The sequence below is a fragment of the Rutilus rutilus genome (assembly GCF_951802725.1).
Source record: "Rutilus rutilus genome assembly, chromosome: 7".
Lineage (NCBI taxonomy): Eukaryota > Metazoa > Chordata > Actinopteri > Cypriniformes > Leuciscidae > Rutilus > Rutilus rutilus.
In genome coordinates, this window is record NC_140221.1 from 16,525,822 (window position 1) to 16,543,657 (window position 17,836).

Here is a 17,836-nt window from a genome sequence, read left to right on the forward strand (position 1 = left end):
AATGTAGGACTAAAGGAGGCTCCATCCCACATATATGCTCATGATAAAAAGCTACTGTCTTCATGTATAAATGCAACTATTTGTAATGAGCTGTGATTTAGAAGAGCTGATATTTTCGCTAGGAGCACTATCACCTCTCCGACTTGTGAACAGACTGTATTTCCATATTCTAATTGACTAGAAAGCATTTCATCTACAGGAGCATCATCTAGAAGGTTTTAGGTCAGCCACTTTGTAAAGAGAGACACTCTACATTCTCTACAATCAATTCAGTCTACTAATAAAGCATACTGTATAGGCTATTTATATATATAAATTCTTAGTTGAATAGTGATGTGCATGTTTCTTTGCAGCCATAGTATGCTCTATGAATTTGTCTTGCATAACAATGTATTTAACTATATAGCAAAAGGTCTAAAAATGTTACCTTGTTCTGGACAAAACCACCCACTTGGACATGTAAAGTGACCAATCACAGTCAATTTTGTTTCACGTGCCATTTAGCAGCAAGTGATACCACAATAATAGACAAGCTTAAAAAATATTTGAACAGAACAGAAAACACAAAGTAGTGAAAAGGGTGTATAGAATCTGGGTCAGAATTTCTGCCCATCTATAAGTAATAAGCACTGACTATTTAACATAATTCAGAACATATATTTCTGCTCATGGATGTTTAGTTTACTTGTTTCTTTGTTTCCAGGCGGACTGATTAAAGCCATGCATGCCCTTTTTTCTGGAAGTGGGAAAAGTCAGCCAATCAGATTAGAGCAGATCAAGAAAGCACTTTCCAGTTTTTAGTGAAAATGCATCAGATGGTCAGTGAATGCACTGTGGGCGATCCGTGGGCACGTCGTCTCGGACTGAAAACATCTATGAATAGGTCTTGCAGTAGGCAGAGTGAGAAAGTCAAACCGTCAGACATCTTTTCTCTTGCTTGTTCAACCGAATCAAATGGAGAGGAGGAGCAAACACTATCTTTAACCCATATTCAACAATATCTAGAAAGGCCTTTGCAATTTCTCTTTTTTTCTTCTATCCCTACTCTTCCCAACAACACAAGCTGACAGAAACTGACACCTATATAATCTCTTTAAGACAAGGCTGCATACAGTCGGCATTATCTTGTTGGCTTTCTGAGTTTTGAAGCGACAGAGTAGCTTTACTGAACTCCAGATCAACCTGATTATGCCACTTTTGTGAGATTACATGCGATTAGCCATTACCATCAGATGCTGTTAAAGAAATGAAAACATCTTTTATGTTCCACAGATGAAAGAAAGTCATACAGGTTTGAGGACGAGTAAATGATGACAAAGAATTTTCACTTTTGGCTGAACCATCTTTTAAGCATTCACAAAACACACCGAAAACACTCTTGCATATAAAAGACTGATTTGAAAGATTGAGCAATGAGACTACAGAGTTTCAGAGCATTTCTCCTGCAAAATATGTGAGGGACGTTTTTGGTATGATTTAAAAATTGTTGGAATAAAAATGGATAAAACAAGGGCAGGGACCCATGTGTCTCAGCTGAGCATGGGTTTGGAGAGAGAGAGAGAGAGAGAGAGAGAGAGAGAGAGACGAGACAGACGTGGGTGGTCACATCGGTCTGTAATTACTCCCTCTGGAGCTCCAGGTGAAGAGAGATGACCTTTCCACAAGCTAAAAGCACAGCGCGCACAAATCACCTGACAACACGTGCAGGAGTCTGGGCTATCACGTGAACTTTCTAACAATGAACAACAGATGACATCAAAATACTCAGCCTGTAGCACAATACATGTATGTTTCAGAAGAATTTACTGACAATTCAATGCTAAAATCAAATCAGCATCTCATGTCTTGTTTACACAAAGGTCAATTACATGATGCTGCTTTTGTTGTCCTATTAATGTATTAAAAAATGCATTAAACATTAAATTCATATATACAATAACTTGATTATACATCATCTGTGATGAGCATGCTTTTAATTTATGTATTAAAATTCATGTTTTTTATTTTTATTTAAGTATATACTACGGGGCAGTTGAATGCTTGAATCGGATTGGTTGACGAACGTTCTAAGGTGTGCAATTATTTGCACGGCTAAAGTAGTTCCAGGCATGTTTTGACCGCATTACAGTTCCATATCACTTCGCCTAATGATTTCAGTATTTTAAAAGTCCTTACAGACCACAACAGCAAAATAACCAAAACCCACGACACTGACCAAGCAAATAAATATAGTAAACAATTGGATAAAAAACGACAAATTATGTCAATGTTTTTTGCTACAAAATTACATTTTATTACGTATGCAGAGCACCCCAGATAGCACAGGTATGCCCGTAAGGTGTCCTGCTAAAGATCTGTTAATTTGGAAAGCATCTGCTGTGTAAAAACATCTGATAAATGTCGTAGAAAAGGCAGTTTTACATACATTCTAAATCTAAAACATCTTAAAGACATCTTCTAAATGTCTATATGACATCCAACAGGAAACGTAGAGACGTATTGCAGATGAGCAAACACTTTAAAAAAATACATCTTGCAGATGTAAAAGCAGACATCAAATAGACATCTCCGAGATGTACTTGTGCTATCAGGGACATACTCTCTTTCTCCCGCTCTCTCTCGCACTCAAACGCACACACACACACTCGCATAGAAAAGTGTTGTCAGCGCTGCTCTGACGATTGTATAAGTAAAATAGTTTAACAACTTAAAAGCTACATAATTTTTTCACTAGTGAGGTAGATAAAGTTACAGTCGCAATTAGTAGAGATACTGCTACCGAACCGCTTCGCGTCATGGCCGTATTACCAACTCGGGTGTGCATTATTTTTTATATTCAACGGCCCGTCGTCAATTATTCCTTACTTAAAGCTACAATATGCAATAATTTTTTGCCGCTAGAGGGCGCTACATTCCAAACAACAACAACGGCGTAGCTTGATGACGATGTGAAGGAGCGTGGAATGATGGGAACTGTCGTTTTAAACTCCACCGTGGATGTAAATCAGTCAGACGGGAATCGAAAAATCATGTTCATGGATGAGGTTAAGTTCGTTTTTTATAATGACAAGCTTTTTGTGGCGAGGGGGGCGTGGTTCAGCACAGTCTGTAATGGGAGAGAGAAGAGACGAGCAAGTAGGTCAAGTGCAAATGACGAACATCTGTGTCTTATTGCAGCGATCGGCGTGGAGAGACCGCTTTTAAGCCGCGTGCTGGAACGTTCGACTGAAGAGAAAATTGGACGCAGAGAAAGAAAACCGGTGGATCCGAGCTCTCATTTTTGAACTGTTTTGTGCCGTCGCGGTTGCCACGGTGAATGCGCGTTGTGCACGATTTTTGTTTGTTTTGCTTTATTTTAATAAAGTACGAGTCCCAGTCACGCCGATCCCTGTCTTCTTCCTTCCTGACTCTTGAACCGCATCACACTTTTATTTCATTAAAATGAATTAACCGCAAGAAAAGTAAGATTTAATACTAAATTGGTTATCATAGATGTTACTGTATGTCGAATTCATTGTTGTGATAACGCGGGGCAGTTTTACGTGTTCTAAACAATTGTTGTAAAAGTACATTCGAACATACCCACATCATTTGCCCAAAATACTGATTAATCTTTATGTATAACACATGCTATATTTATTTACATGGCCATAAACACCAGACGTGATAAACAATGTCAATAAACTAAACACAAATCTAAAGCAATAATACTTCCCTTACATAAACATAACTATTACCGAATGCTACATTTGGAAAATATAAAATTAAGCATGCTTTGTCGACAGAACCAGCTGCAATCGGTAAAGAATAATTGTGTTCCATAACGACTCCAAGAAACAAGCTAACGTTTGTTGCTTGATACAACTACAACTTCCGCATTTGTCCAGGACTCCACGCAGTACGAGCGGAAATCGAGGGTAACGCGGATATGACGCAATTGACTGGCGACTCCCAGCTCCCCCCTGCTCTAACGCCCCGTTTCCTTGGTTAAAATCGCAATTTTCTCACGATTTAAAAATAGTTGGAAACATTTGGGATATTGTAAGTAATCAACTTAACAAAATATATAACACTGGCCTTGAGATTATGGGATATTTTAATGCAAAATTCTTGCATATTGTACCTTTAAAATAACATGAATACAAAGAGTACATTTGCCAAATGTGTTTTAAACTAGTCTTTTAAAAGATTTTTCCTTTTCATGGATTTTGCTGGAATAAAGCTATACAGAACATGTTTGTTTTGTTTGAAGTGGTAGGGGTTATCGTCTCAAGGCTCCCGGCATTAATCTAGCTTACATTACGCTGGGCTAATCTCTGCCAGAGGCTGGTTTAACCACCGCACATCCCTAAAAATCTACTGAGCATGGTTTCTGAATCCCAGGCAGAGCAGCTCTCATGTGGAGCGAACTTCAAGTGCTCATGAATTAACACAGCAGGCTTTATACACAAACTGATACACACACCATAGCCGTAGCTCCACGCTCGACGCTGAGACAATGAATCGTGAATCGTGAGAACTTGGAGAGGCCGTGCAGCATCACAACAAAGAAAAGCCCCATCTTTTGTGTAATTCGTACAATCCAACACTGTTAATCTCAAGGCTTTGTAGGTCTTGGACAAAACATATACAACAATGTGCCTGTCAGCCGGCCTAAACTGAGATCAGTTTGCCAAACATCAGAGTAATTCTCTCATGAGATGTGAATGACAACCAGAAAATGTGCCAAATGTACAATCAAAGTGAACAGCAAATAGATCATTCACACAGCGCTTGTCACTGACTGCTCTCTCCCCATCAGCCATGAACTGACAAAGAGACAGAGAAAGTGAAGCAGAGAAAGAGCTTTTTTTCTTCTGGAATAATCCAGGACACCTGCCCTCCCACAGGGTTTATAGCTTTATATGTAATCTGCAGTGTGAATGCTGCACTGCTAATAATGCAGTGATATGACTGTCAGACAGCTTGATCATCGCTGCGATCTATCATTCGCATCCTTTCTTAGCAAAGTATGACACACTGATTAAAGCAGAAGACTTCAAATAAATTCAGAAGCTAATTAAACAGTTGAGTCAAAACACTGCAATAGAAAAACAAATTAGCGTTGCACATGAGAACAATATTGGAGTTATTATAAGCACTACAAGAATAGGATTGAATATTTCGATTTAATTGCTGCCTTAAAGTACAATCAACTTGGAAGTTTAAGTAATTTCAACTTAAATTACATTAAACTGACTTAAAAAAAGAGTTGAATCTTGTTTAACTTAGAAAAAAAGTTGCTTAACTTATTTTGATGAGTTAAAGCAATGTAAAACCATATGTTGTCATAACTTATTGATCATATATTTTTTTTTACAGTGCTAGAGTGGAGCAAGTTTTCACATGTGGAAAGTCTGTTTCAGTAAATTACTAAAATGCTTGTTTTCAGAATAGCTTTAAGGTGAACAAAATGAATACAATGAAACCACAATAAGATGCATTCCAATAATATATCAAACTAGGGGTGTAATGATACCCTTATGTCATGATTCGATACACATCACGATACTGAACTCACGATACACGATATTATTGCGATACTCCAAGACATATGGTGAAAGGTTAACAAAAAATGTACGGTTGATTAAAATGGTAAATTTGGTATTATATTGGGGTTTAAATGAATAGGCTTGGACTTGGTGCTGGAAACCCAATGCACAGGACAATGGTGACACCAGAATAAAAATATTCATGATTCTGAAGCTGAAAATACAGAATTATTTTAGACAAATATGCTTGCACTCTGTCACTGACTATATATATTTGAAAAAAATAAGCCTTTTTACTGGTAACATAATACATTTGGCATTATCAGGACCCACAAATATTCTCCCATGTCATTAATATACACTCACCTAAAGGATTATTAGGAACACCATACTAATACTGTGTTTGACCCCCTTTCGCCTTCAGAACTGCCTTAATTCTACGTGGCATTGATTCAACAAGGCGCTGAAAGCATTCTTTAGAAATGTTGGCCCATATTGATAGGATAGCATCTTGCAGTTGATGGAGATTTGTGGGATGCACATCCAGGGCACGAAGCTCCCGTTCCACCACATCCCAAAGATGCTCTATTGGGTTGAGATCTGGTGACTGTGGGGGCCATTTTAGTACAGTGAACTCATTGTCATGTTCAAGAAACCAATTTGAAATGATTCGAGCTTTGTGACATGGTGCATTATCCTGCTGGAAGTAGCCATCAGAGGATGGGTACATGGTGGTCATAAAGGGATGGACATGGTCAGAAACAATGCTCAGGTAGGCCGTGGCATTTAAACGATGCCCAATTGGCACTAAGGGGCCAAAAGTGTGCCAAGAAAACATCCCCCACACCATTACACCACCAGCCTGAACAGTGGTAACAAGGCAGGTAAAATCGAGACTCATCAGACCAGGCAACATTTTTCCAGTCTTCAACTGTCCAATTTTGGTGAGCTCGTGCTAATTGTAGCCTCTTTTTCCTATTTGTAGTGGAGATGAGTGGTACCCGGTGGGGTCTTCTGCTGTTGTAGCCCATCCGCCTCAAGGTTGTGCGTGTTGTGGCTTCACAAATGCTTTGCTGCATACCTCGGTTGTAACGAGTGGTTATTTCAGTCAAAGTTGCTCTTCTATCAGCTTGAATCAGTCGGCCCATTCTCCTCTGACCTCTAGCATCAACAAGGCATTTTCGTCCACAGGACTGCCGCATACTGGATGTTTTTCCCTTTTCACACCATTCTTTGTAAACCCTAGAAATGGTTGTGCGTGAAAATCCCAGTAACTGAGCAGATTGTGAAATACTCAGACCGGCCCGTCTGGCACCAACAACCATGCCACGCTCAAAACTCTTTCCCATTATGACATTCAGTTTGGAGTTCAGGAGATTGTCTTGACCAGGACAACACCCCTAAATGCATTGAAGCAACTGCCATGTGATTGGTTGATTAGATAATTGCATTAATGAGAAATTGAACAGGTGTTAATAATCCTTTAGGTGAGTGTACATTATATTCAACATTAGTAGTTTAATGTAGTACTGACACTAAAAATCTATAATCTTTATTTTTTCCTCACCCAGAAATTTTCATTTTGGGTGAACTATACACAGCACAGATTGTCACTATCCACGACACACATTGTTGCGTTTTTGTATTGCAATTTATTGTGACACTAAATATTGTTGCACCCCTAATATAAACTATATACTGAAGGTAGATATGAACTACTAGATGAATAACCAACGATTATACATCTCACATGTGTTGTGGAAAATGTTTTCTTCTTCTTTAAATCAGCAAGTTCCCCTTATGACAACTTATTCAATAGAGTTTGACAATATGTCTTATTAGGGATCCCAAAATAAATGTGTTAAATGAAACAATCAATTTCAAAAATCTCTCCACCCTCGACCAGAGAAATCTTCTACTAGCCCCAGTACAAAATAATCCAACAAAATCATCATCACAACACCAGCTTTGCTGAGTTTATAGAGTAGATTGTGATATTATTGATTATTAATTAAGTCATTTAGAAAAGCCTATTATGCATGGTCAAGTCTCTGTTGTCAGTTGTCCCTGCATTAATATTCTGCCAGATTTGCTTTCTCCAGCAACGCAGCTCAGAGGATTATGTCTATTAAAATGTATTCATACTAGAAACATGACCCAGTCCTTCCTTCCTGCAGATTCCTAAAAATTAATTACAACTTCTTAAAATTTTGCCAAGCCAAAAAAAAACAAGTCTAGGTTGTTAAACCAACCCGTAATTAAGCACTTCTGTTTTAGTCTGATTCTTTCTATTAATTTTTGCTGCAGTGCCATACAGAACATTCATTATAATTCTATGCAAGTAAATTTCAATCTAATTATGGCCAAACCTCTTTTACAACAGCCTCCATAAGTTAATGACTCCCTGATAAACAACAAAGGGAACAAACAAACCAATGCCAGATGGTGCAAAACAAGCGTAAATAATGTTTTGGCTTGATAAAAGAAACCTTTTATCTTTTGCAATTAAAGGAATCACAAGACGGGAAAAACTGAAAACTTCAATCCAGGCCATTACCATTCGACAGTCCATAACAGACTAAGGACTGAATCTTCCTTACTCTAGTTCACCCAAAAATTTTTAATTCTGCCATAATTTACTCAACCTCATAATTTACTCAACCCTGTATGAAAATTATATATAAAAAATTATATTTTGAAAAATGTCTAAAAAGTGTTTCTCCTGGATTATGGGGTGGGGTCTAAATCTTTCAAGCTTTAAAAAGGGAACAAAGCATGAAATGAATCAACTTGACAGCTATATTAGTTTTCTGATGCGACAATCACCATGAACAGATTGAAATTTAAGTTTTTAATTACTTGCAAATTGAGTAATTGGTCAACACACACATTCACAGAATAACGTTTATTTTTTTAGAACCGATTCCAATACAGAGTATTGTATCCAAATGCAGAATAGATTTTTATTTAATGTTTTACCTCTGTTTTTTTGTTAAATTCATCTTCCTATCACTACAATAAAAATGTTTGTTGTATCACTACAACAAAAATGTGTATAAAAATGCTATTTTTATAACAAAAGCAGGAGCAGAAGCAACAATATTAACAATAAATTGAGTGTTTTCCAATGACGAGGGAGTCTATCAAATTAGCATAAATGCAATGATTGCTTTTAAACTAGTTTTGAGAGGTTTAGCTAAAGACTAATCTTTTTGATTAAGGAAAAAAATCTCAAATATTGGTAAAACCAATTATCGTTCGATCTCTATAGTATAGAGTACATCAAATATGGCACAAACCTTAAACGTCAACTCACGTCAAACCTCATTGGTTCTCACAAACACATTTTTGGTTTAACATTTAACATTTAAAAAAAAAAGAAAAGGGGTTCTCACATCAGTTGCAAAGGTTGCATCTTGCTTCACGACAGCCTGCCCACTGCTCTGCCCTTCCCATGCATTTTACAGTCTCAGCTAACCTACTTTTACACTGACATTTAAATCACATCAAAGCATTTAATTAGTTGTAACGTTGCTGCTGTGCTCCTATAAATCAGTAAATCACTTTAAAAGCTGTCATGTAAATGAATAGCCGTCATTAGGTTCCATTCAGTGACGGTATGAATGACTATAGATAATATTACTAAAAGGTGTGTGAAAACATCCGCTGTGTTGACACAAGGACATGACCTCCGGTAATATAAGTGTGAATGCTTACAGGGTTTGAACGAACAAAACTCTGATAAACAGCTTTGATTAAAAAATCTTTGGAAATGAATGGATAAAATATTCGATCCGCCTCATGATCTTCATCATAACCACAGTCATCATTCTGTCCTCATTCAGACCGCGTTTGTTTAAACACTACCTTTGGAACAGAGCTCCTCTGTGTTGGCCCTGAGAATACTGATGGAAAATCTTTTAAATAAAAACTGAAAGCTGTTTAATCATTTTCTCTGAACGTAGTGACAGAATTTTGCTGACTTGAAAGACCACACAAGACAAATAATACATGAGGAAAACTGGCCCAAGGCCACATCGGACTCAGAGTATTTGCAAAGTGCAGCTGCTTCACTTTCAAGATTTCATGAGGCCACAAAACAAAACTCAACACACGGCTTAAAAATGAATACAATCCCAAACCCTGCGCCGGATACTCCCAGGAGAGTCTCAGGCAGCTCATTAAATATTCTGTTTAAAAACAGGTAAGAGAATTTCCTTTATTTAACAACTCTTCTGATTATTCTTTTCACTCCTCTATCAGGAATCTTGCGAGGAGCACTGGTCGAGGCAAATTTATGGTGAAATTATTGTCTTTCCACTTCCGTATTATGGCCCCAAAAGTGCTCACTGGACCATTCAGAAGCTTAGAATGGTCGCCTATAACCAATGCCATCATTATGTGTTGGAACAATTAGGTTGCGAAGGTCTTGAGACAGCTCTTCGCTTTTACCCATCATGAGATGTGTCTTGTGTGACACCTTGGCAATGAGACCTTTTTGTAGGCCATCATTTGGGACTGGACCAGCTGTTATTAATTTCCACTGATTGCTTTTTAATTACTGTAAGTTTTCAGCAGTTGTCTTGGCTTTCCATGCCTTTTTGCGCCTCCCTTTCTCCATGTGTTCAATACTTTTTCCCTGTGTCATTTCACATTATTACACATAACTTAATTTCTGAACTTATTTTTGTTTGTTTCTTTGTATGTGTGGCTTACTTGGGTTGTTACCAACATCTGGTGAAAAATTTCATGTCAATAGCACCTTTGGAAATATATTTACTGAGAAAAATGATGACGTGTTCAATACTTATTTCCCCCGCTGTATATATATATATATATATATATATATATATATATATATAGAGAGAGAGAGAGAGAGAGAGAGAGAGAGAGAGAGAGAGAGAGGGGGGGGGGGAGAGATATTATTATTATATTAGTTATTATATATATATATTATATATAATATATAGTGTAGAAAAACACATGCACATACCATGTTATATTTGAATAATTGAATATTTTAAAATGTAATTTATTCATGTGATGGCAAAGCTGAATTTTCAGCATCATTTCTCCAGTGATCCTTCAGAAATCATTCTAATACGCTGATTTGATGTTCAAGAAACATTTCTTAATATTATTATAATGTTGAAAACTGTTAATATATTTTTTTTGCAGCATTCTTTGATAAATAGAAAGTAAAAAAAAAAAAAAACATTATTTGAAACAGAAATATTTTTTGACATTACAAATGTCTATTACTTTTGACCAATTTAACACATCTTTGCTGAATAAAATAATTTATTTAAAAAATATCTTACTTTGTATACTTAAATATACAAAATTTTGAATGGTAGTGTATGCACTGTTTTACATTTTTCTTTAATCCAATTTCAATCATCTTTTTCACACAAGAATAGCTTGAATTTGAACTTTGACATTTGTGTATAAAAATACAAGAATGTCAATGGAAATAAAAAAATATATCCTGTCATCCCATAAGCTTCAAGTCTGTATAGTAACTAAACAGTACAAACGGTTTAAATTAAATATCCCATTTTGGAGTATGGCTTTTTGTCCATGTTTCGACACTTTGAGGTAAAAAAAAAAACAACAAAAAAAAAACACATACTTTTAGCAAATGCAAACATTTACAATTTACAGTGTCTCTTTAATATAGTGGTTCAGTGACGTCAGAACCCAGAAGTCTAATTAGCCGCTGGTTCCTTCGAGATTTTACTATGGGTTTTTTATTTATTTGTATATGTAAAATAAACCCTGTGGTAAACATAACTTGGGGTGAGTGTGTGCGGTGTGTACATTCATTGTAGAGCAAAACGTCAAAGCATAGTCAAGTTATGTTTACCACAGACTTTATTTTACACATAAATTGAATAACACCATAATAAAACCCATAGGAAAATCTCGAAACCAGCGGCGAATCAGACTTCCTGGTTCTGACGTCATCCCTGCACCACTCTATTTGACCAAATATTTATATCATCTCCTACTCATGGGCAAAATGCCATCCAACAAAGTCCTCTCTATAATGCGAATATCCTATTCAAAATAACACCTTGCAACAGCAATTAGCAAATATGCTTAATATCCTAAATAAACCATAAACATATTTTTCTATATGTCCTGCCCCAACTTCCTTTTTCAATAGAAAATACATTTTTTTTGTGAAGTATATATGTGACCCTGGATCACAAAACCAGTTATAAGTCGCACGGGTATATTTATGGCAAAAGCCAACAATACATTGTATGGGTCAAAATTATCGATGTTTCTTTTATGCCAAAAATCATTAGGATATTAAGTAAAGATCATGTTCCATGAAGACATTTTGTAAATTTCCTACCATAAATATATAAAACATTTATTTTTGTGAGTGAATGCAGCACAATCACGAACATAAATGCACGACTTTAAAGGCGATTTTCTCAATGTTTCTGGACCCTCAGATTCCAGATTTTCAAATAGTTGTATCTCGTATCATATCCTAACAAACCATACATCAATGGAAAGCTTATTTATTCAGCTTAGGGATGATGCATAAATCTCAATTAAAAAAAAATTACCCATGTGACTGGTTTTGTGGTCCAGGGTCACATATACTGTAACATACAGGAAAACCCCCTAAGGGAGCCGACTAGAAAAGAGCGTGATGTCCATACAGAGAGAGCATTAATAAGAGTAAACCCATAATACTGCAGGTCAAAGAGCCCTTCTGGGAGGGACATTTCCCATTTCAGCTTCTCCACTCATTTGCCTAGAAAGACCTACAACCGGGACCGGAGGCTTCACTCCGCTCACAAACAAGAGCTTATTTAAAACATGGGCAGCAACAGCCAGAAAAATACTAGAAAAAAAAACACTGGGTGCCTATAGGGAAATTCAGTTTAGGATCACCTTTGATCTCTTCTCGTGCGGTGACAAGTATCCATGTGTGCTATAGCAAATAACCTCTAAAATGTCTGTCTTCTAAAAACAGTCACCGTGATCTTGCTGCTAGACATCGTACTGCACGATAGCATTGCAGATAAGCACTGATGACAGGAAAACATGACATCTCAACCAAGTACATTCCTTCTTAGTCTTGTCAAAACTGTCTCTATACTGATAGTTTGAACATTAACCACACCCTTCCTTCGATCATGGCTAAATAAAAACATGCATGCTGCGCTTCTCCCATTTTGACGGTGCTGCTGAATCAATGTGTGCAAAGCTAGGCCGACAACTGACACAAAACAGCTGTATGTTATTCCTCTAGATCCAAAGAAGTACGTAAAAAAACTATTATTATAACAATTATTTAATTATTCTTCAAGTGCTAAAGCACAGTCTCAGTCTTTAGCTGAGATGAACGGTCATTGCACATCCATTTAACCATTTTCTAGATCAATTAATTGATTCAAGTTTGGCCGTGTCGTTAAGTGAAACTCTAATTCTGCATACAGAGCGGTTTGCTGTGAATATGTTTAAAATCTAAATCTATACACATAATCAGTACCTAGGCTACCTAACAATCTATAACCATGAATCTGTAAATAATCTATATTGCAGATAACCTCTACATGAAGTATTTGCTTTGAATCAGATTAACAAGTGTAACTGATCAGTCCTTGACACACACTGAGGGACTATTCACATTACTGTATGCTCGTTCTTCTAGATCTGAGAACTGAGCCGGGTTTCTCCCAAGGTCTTTTTTCTCCAATACTGTCACACCTAATGGACTTTTGGTTCTTTGTCACTGTCGTCTTTGGCTTTCTCAGTTGAGGCTTAAAAGACAATTAATATTCAGAGAATGTTATTGATCTGACACTATCAGATGAGAAAGCAAAAACGAAACTGAACTGAGCTGAAAAATGACAATGATGTATTCTGTACGGCTGCTTTTGAAGTGTTTTCATAACTGATGAACTTTGCAACATTGCCACTGTTATTGAACTGAAGTGATTGAACACTGAATCTGACTAGTGTCAGTACTGCTCTCTGTAGAGATGCTTTGTTGTTTCTAAATGAAATGTGCTTGATAATTGATGAATTTGTGCAAACATTGACACTGAAATGGAATTGAAACAACACTGAACTAAATTGAGCTGAATATTGACACTATTGTCTTCAGTTGCTCTACAACTTAAATTTATGTTGTTTCATAACTGATTCGTTTTGCAACATTAACACTGTTATATTATTATCTGTTTATGACCGTGACTGCTTTCAAAATCTGTATTGTATAAAGCACTACATAAATAAATGATCAGTACATGAGCTATTTTTAGAGCAGGAACAATTCTGTAGATACCCGGTAGTTGTGACAGGAATATCATAAGTAAGATACAAAGGGGCTGAAGGCGCACCGGGGTAAAAGGTGCCTTTGATTTTATTTCCTCTAAACCACAGATGGCACAAAAACTTTCCAAAACATTCACTTTTCAAGATGCACGTGGAAATTTGGCTGATCCTTGACACGATCAGCAGTGCAAAGTGTATTCTGTGCTAATTTTATCTACTATTTGATGTTTTTTACCATGTTGTAGATTTAAGAAGCAAATTAGATTTGCTAAAATTATTATTATTATTGAATTTTTCAGAACGATTTTCAGTTTTGCTCAAGGAAATTGCAACGGTTTTTCAATAACGGAAGAATATGTAAAAATATGGTATTTGGGGTAAAAGGCGCATGTCGGGGCCAAAGGCACAATAATTAACATGATAATAAACAGCCGGCTGACTTTTCCATTTGTCGACCTGACATGGTTAGATTCAGATGGTAAATATCACATATTAAGTTGGGTGTCCACCTTAGGTCCTGTTTACACGAGAACGTTCGCGGGTGAAAACGTAAAAATATTTTATCAGATGTGCCTTTCGTTTAGACGGCGACGGCGTTTTGGGGGCTTAAAAACGCAAAAAAGTGAAACCACCCTCCAGAGTGGAAATCTTAAAAACGCTCCACCGTCGTGTTCCCGTCTAAAGCCCCGTTCACACCGCCAGCGATTTTGTCGCTGCATGTCGCTTTAGAGATAATCACCATATTTATAAGGGAACCATCATATCTAAAAATATATTAATCAAATCATATAATAAAATATAATTTATTGTTACTACTGTAAATCTATATTAAATTATTATGGGATCTCATTCAATGCTTTCAGAATCTTTACTTTAAAAAAATATATTTTTGTTTCTGTATTTTTTAAAATGAACATTTTATGACAGTATATTTACTGAACAAAAATGAATTCATTTATTTATCAAAATAAACAGAAAATAGTACAAACTTTGCTAAAGTGATTATTAAAATTATTAACTTGGACATTATTCAAAACATTATTTTACCTAAAGTATTTCGTATTTGTATAAATAATGTGTATTTTGCCCCATGCTGGAGAGCCTTTTACCATGTGTGTGTGTGTGTGTGTGTGTGTGGGGGGGGGGGGGGGGGGGGGGGGGTAACATGCCCACCTTGTCACCTCATACATTTATAAGATTTTTAAACAAAACAAACCACTTTTATGATTTATTTTCACACAAAATCTGTTGCTCCATCAATGTTCAATAAAAATATTTATATTTGTTTTTCAGCAATCATACAACATGGGATAAGTGAAAAGCACATTTTTCTTCAGGTGTGCCTTTACCACTTTGATAAACTATATCATGGTACATATCAAGTGTTTGGTACTGAAATATTTACATAAGGTTCTTGGATTAAATTTGGAGTATTGTGGTACTTGTCCAAAAATATGGCAGTAGCCTACCACAGTACTTTTATATAACGTGATATTTATGATACTTCAAGGTACTTATTAAAAAAACAAACAAAAAAACATGATAGCAACATACCATGTACAAAGAAACGCTCATATCAGTACTTTTTGTGCAAGTGTAAATACCCCAGGAGAGCAGTGCTCAGCAAATTTGAATGTCCAGAACATAATCACACAGATAATCCATGTTATATCACACAACAATAGCCATTTTTTTCACCTAACCAAGATGGTTTACAACTGAGAAAAACACAGATGTCAGATCCTATGGTGTTATTGCTGTTATTTGCTCAGTCATGGCTTGATGCGTGAGAGGGCTTTAAGAGTCTTCTGAGAACACTCCCATATCCACAGCTCCTCAAAAACGAAGCGTTTACACACATTCCCCTTTGTCACTGAGCAACACTTATTGACTTTATGCACAATTCGCTATTATATGTTTGCAAAGGGCGGGTCATTACAGTTACCTACTCCATGCTCACTGACGTCCTTAAAAGCAGCGTACTGCGACATAAACCACGACAGTTTTTTTTTTTCATTTTTTTTTTTCATTAAAGGCATTAAAAGTAAACTAATCTGTCACAACTCATAAGACTCAAGCATTTTAAAAGTTTAATTAAAAAATACTCCCTACCAATCAAAACATCAATGCAATGCGTAAACTACGCGTTTTCGCATCCCTACCTGCATAGGCAGCAGCAGCAGCAGCATCAGCATCACTCGGAGAGAGTAAAGGTGTGATATTGCGGATGGATGGAGATGGTTAGTAGCCTATTGGATGGATGTGGCACATAACGTTAACTTGAATGTGCAGCGACGACTAACGGAGGGTTTTCTTTATCAAGCCTGTGCAAGCCCAGCTGTCCTTGTCATTTCGCCTTGTTCTCAGTCAGTTTTCACGCGAGTGTTTGGCTCTCCCACCTGCACAGCATCCGACGCCGCGCAGTGAGTCTGCATCTAGGGCATGTATTTGGCAGGAAAGCAGGTTGGTAATGCCTACAGCGCAAGCGTATTCCGAGGACGCCATTCAACAGCAGAGCACTATTTTGCAAAAACGCTGAACCTCTGTGGACCACAGAGATAGAAGGGAGTGCGTTTACAATCACAGCGATAAACACAGAGAGAGAGAGATACTATAGTGAGTCATCAGTTGTGGCACTTTAACGTCTGTAACGGAGATTACGTGAAATCTGTGTCCGGCAGTGAGACTGATTCATTTTCACACTCCTCCTACACAAACACTCACAATTAGTGGTGTGCCGTTCGTAAACGGGGGTTTTAAATCTATTAAAGACACCATGAAATCAAAACGCACAATTCCTATTTTTTAATGGAATTTCAAGTATTTTAATTCATGTGCCATCGAAATCACAATAACGTCCACTGTCTCCCTCTGTCTCTTGCATCGTCTCTTCTCTGATGACGTGTTTACTGGCGCGAGGGCGGGACAATAAGTTTTCCAAGTGTGCCGCACAAGTCCTGAAAAGTGAAGCCAAAGCATTTCGATGGTGGCTGCATGGCTCCAGGAAACCCCGCCCTCTCCGAGCACCAGAATCACTACTGCGCAGACTCGGGCTCCGAATGATGTATTCGGCAATGACTGTTACCTTTTTTTTCTATCATGTGTATTTTATTCTGTGGCGGAAACAAGCTTCCATAAATTTCCGATGATTCTTAAATTTTTTCTTGTTTGAGAGGTCGTTTCACTCTAATACATAAGTCACAATAAAGAGAGAAAAAAAATGACAACTCAAAACTTCAGTTTCACGCCAACTTTAAGTGAATTCACTGATTAATAGGCTGAATTCGGAATAGCATACTAATTCTGCACTATTTGTTCCATTCTTTTGAAGCACGTGACTGCGTAAAAATGAACTCGCACTGAATGAGTTTGAGTACAAATGAGTCACTTTCATCAAAGAGCTTCCGCTGGCTGGCTAAACGACAAGTCGACATCCCTAACAAACACTGAATATTCCCCAAACGATAGCATGGTTCCCATTTGGTTATTTATGGGAAGCAAAAATAGGGAGCTCCTCTGTAGGTTCTATTTTGTAGCAAAAGTTTCACATTCCATTTTAGTCTTGGACTGAATCGAAATGTTTAAACGAATGAGTGAATGATTAGTGATTCACTAATAGCACGCTCACTTGTTGCCACCTAGTGGTGTAATGATAACCTAGCCTTTTTAGTGACTGGTTTCTTCACTACAGGATTCGAGTCACCGGGATGAATCAAAACGAACAGCACTCAGTCATAAGCGCATCGATGACCACAAGCAGTTAGAAACTGGATTGAAAGCATTATTCTTTCCGGTAATGAGGATTGACGGCACATTGTTTGCACGGCAATACCGATTTCGTATTGAAAAACTATACAGAACTTCACAGTTTAGGCCCTCGCATTTCTTTTCGGATTGTAGATTTGGTAACTGGGGTGTAATGCACTGCTTTCCCTCAATGAAACATCCTCCCTACTGTAAACAAACACTGTTCAACCTGTCATCAGCAGGGAAAGCGACAT

General features: G+C 37.1%; 1 protein-coding gene across 4 annotated transcripts in view; it reads right to left on the reverse strand.

The window, feature by feature from the left end:
* Positions 1–17,836, reverse strand: part of apba1a (amyloid beta (A4) precursor protein-binding, family A, member 1a) — a 58,766-nt gene that overhangs the window by 40,528 nt on the left and 402 nt on the right. Inside the window, exon 1 of one of the 4 annotated variants that reach the window (XM_084415212.1) lies at positions 15,998–16,365. The exons of the other annotated variants lie outside the window; for them this stretch is intronic. The gene's annotated coding sequence lies outside the window, so the exon portion shown is untranslated. Of the gene's footprint in view, positions 1–15,997; positions 16,366–17,836 lie in introns of those variants that run through there. 4 annotated transcript variants of the gene reach the window in all.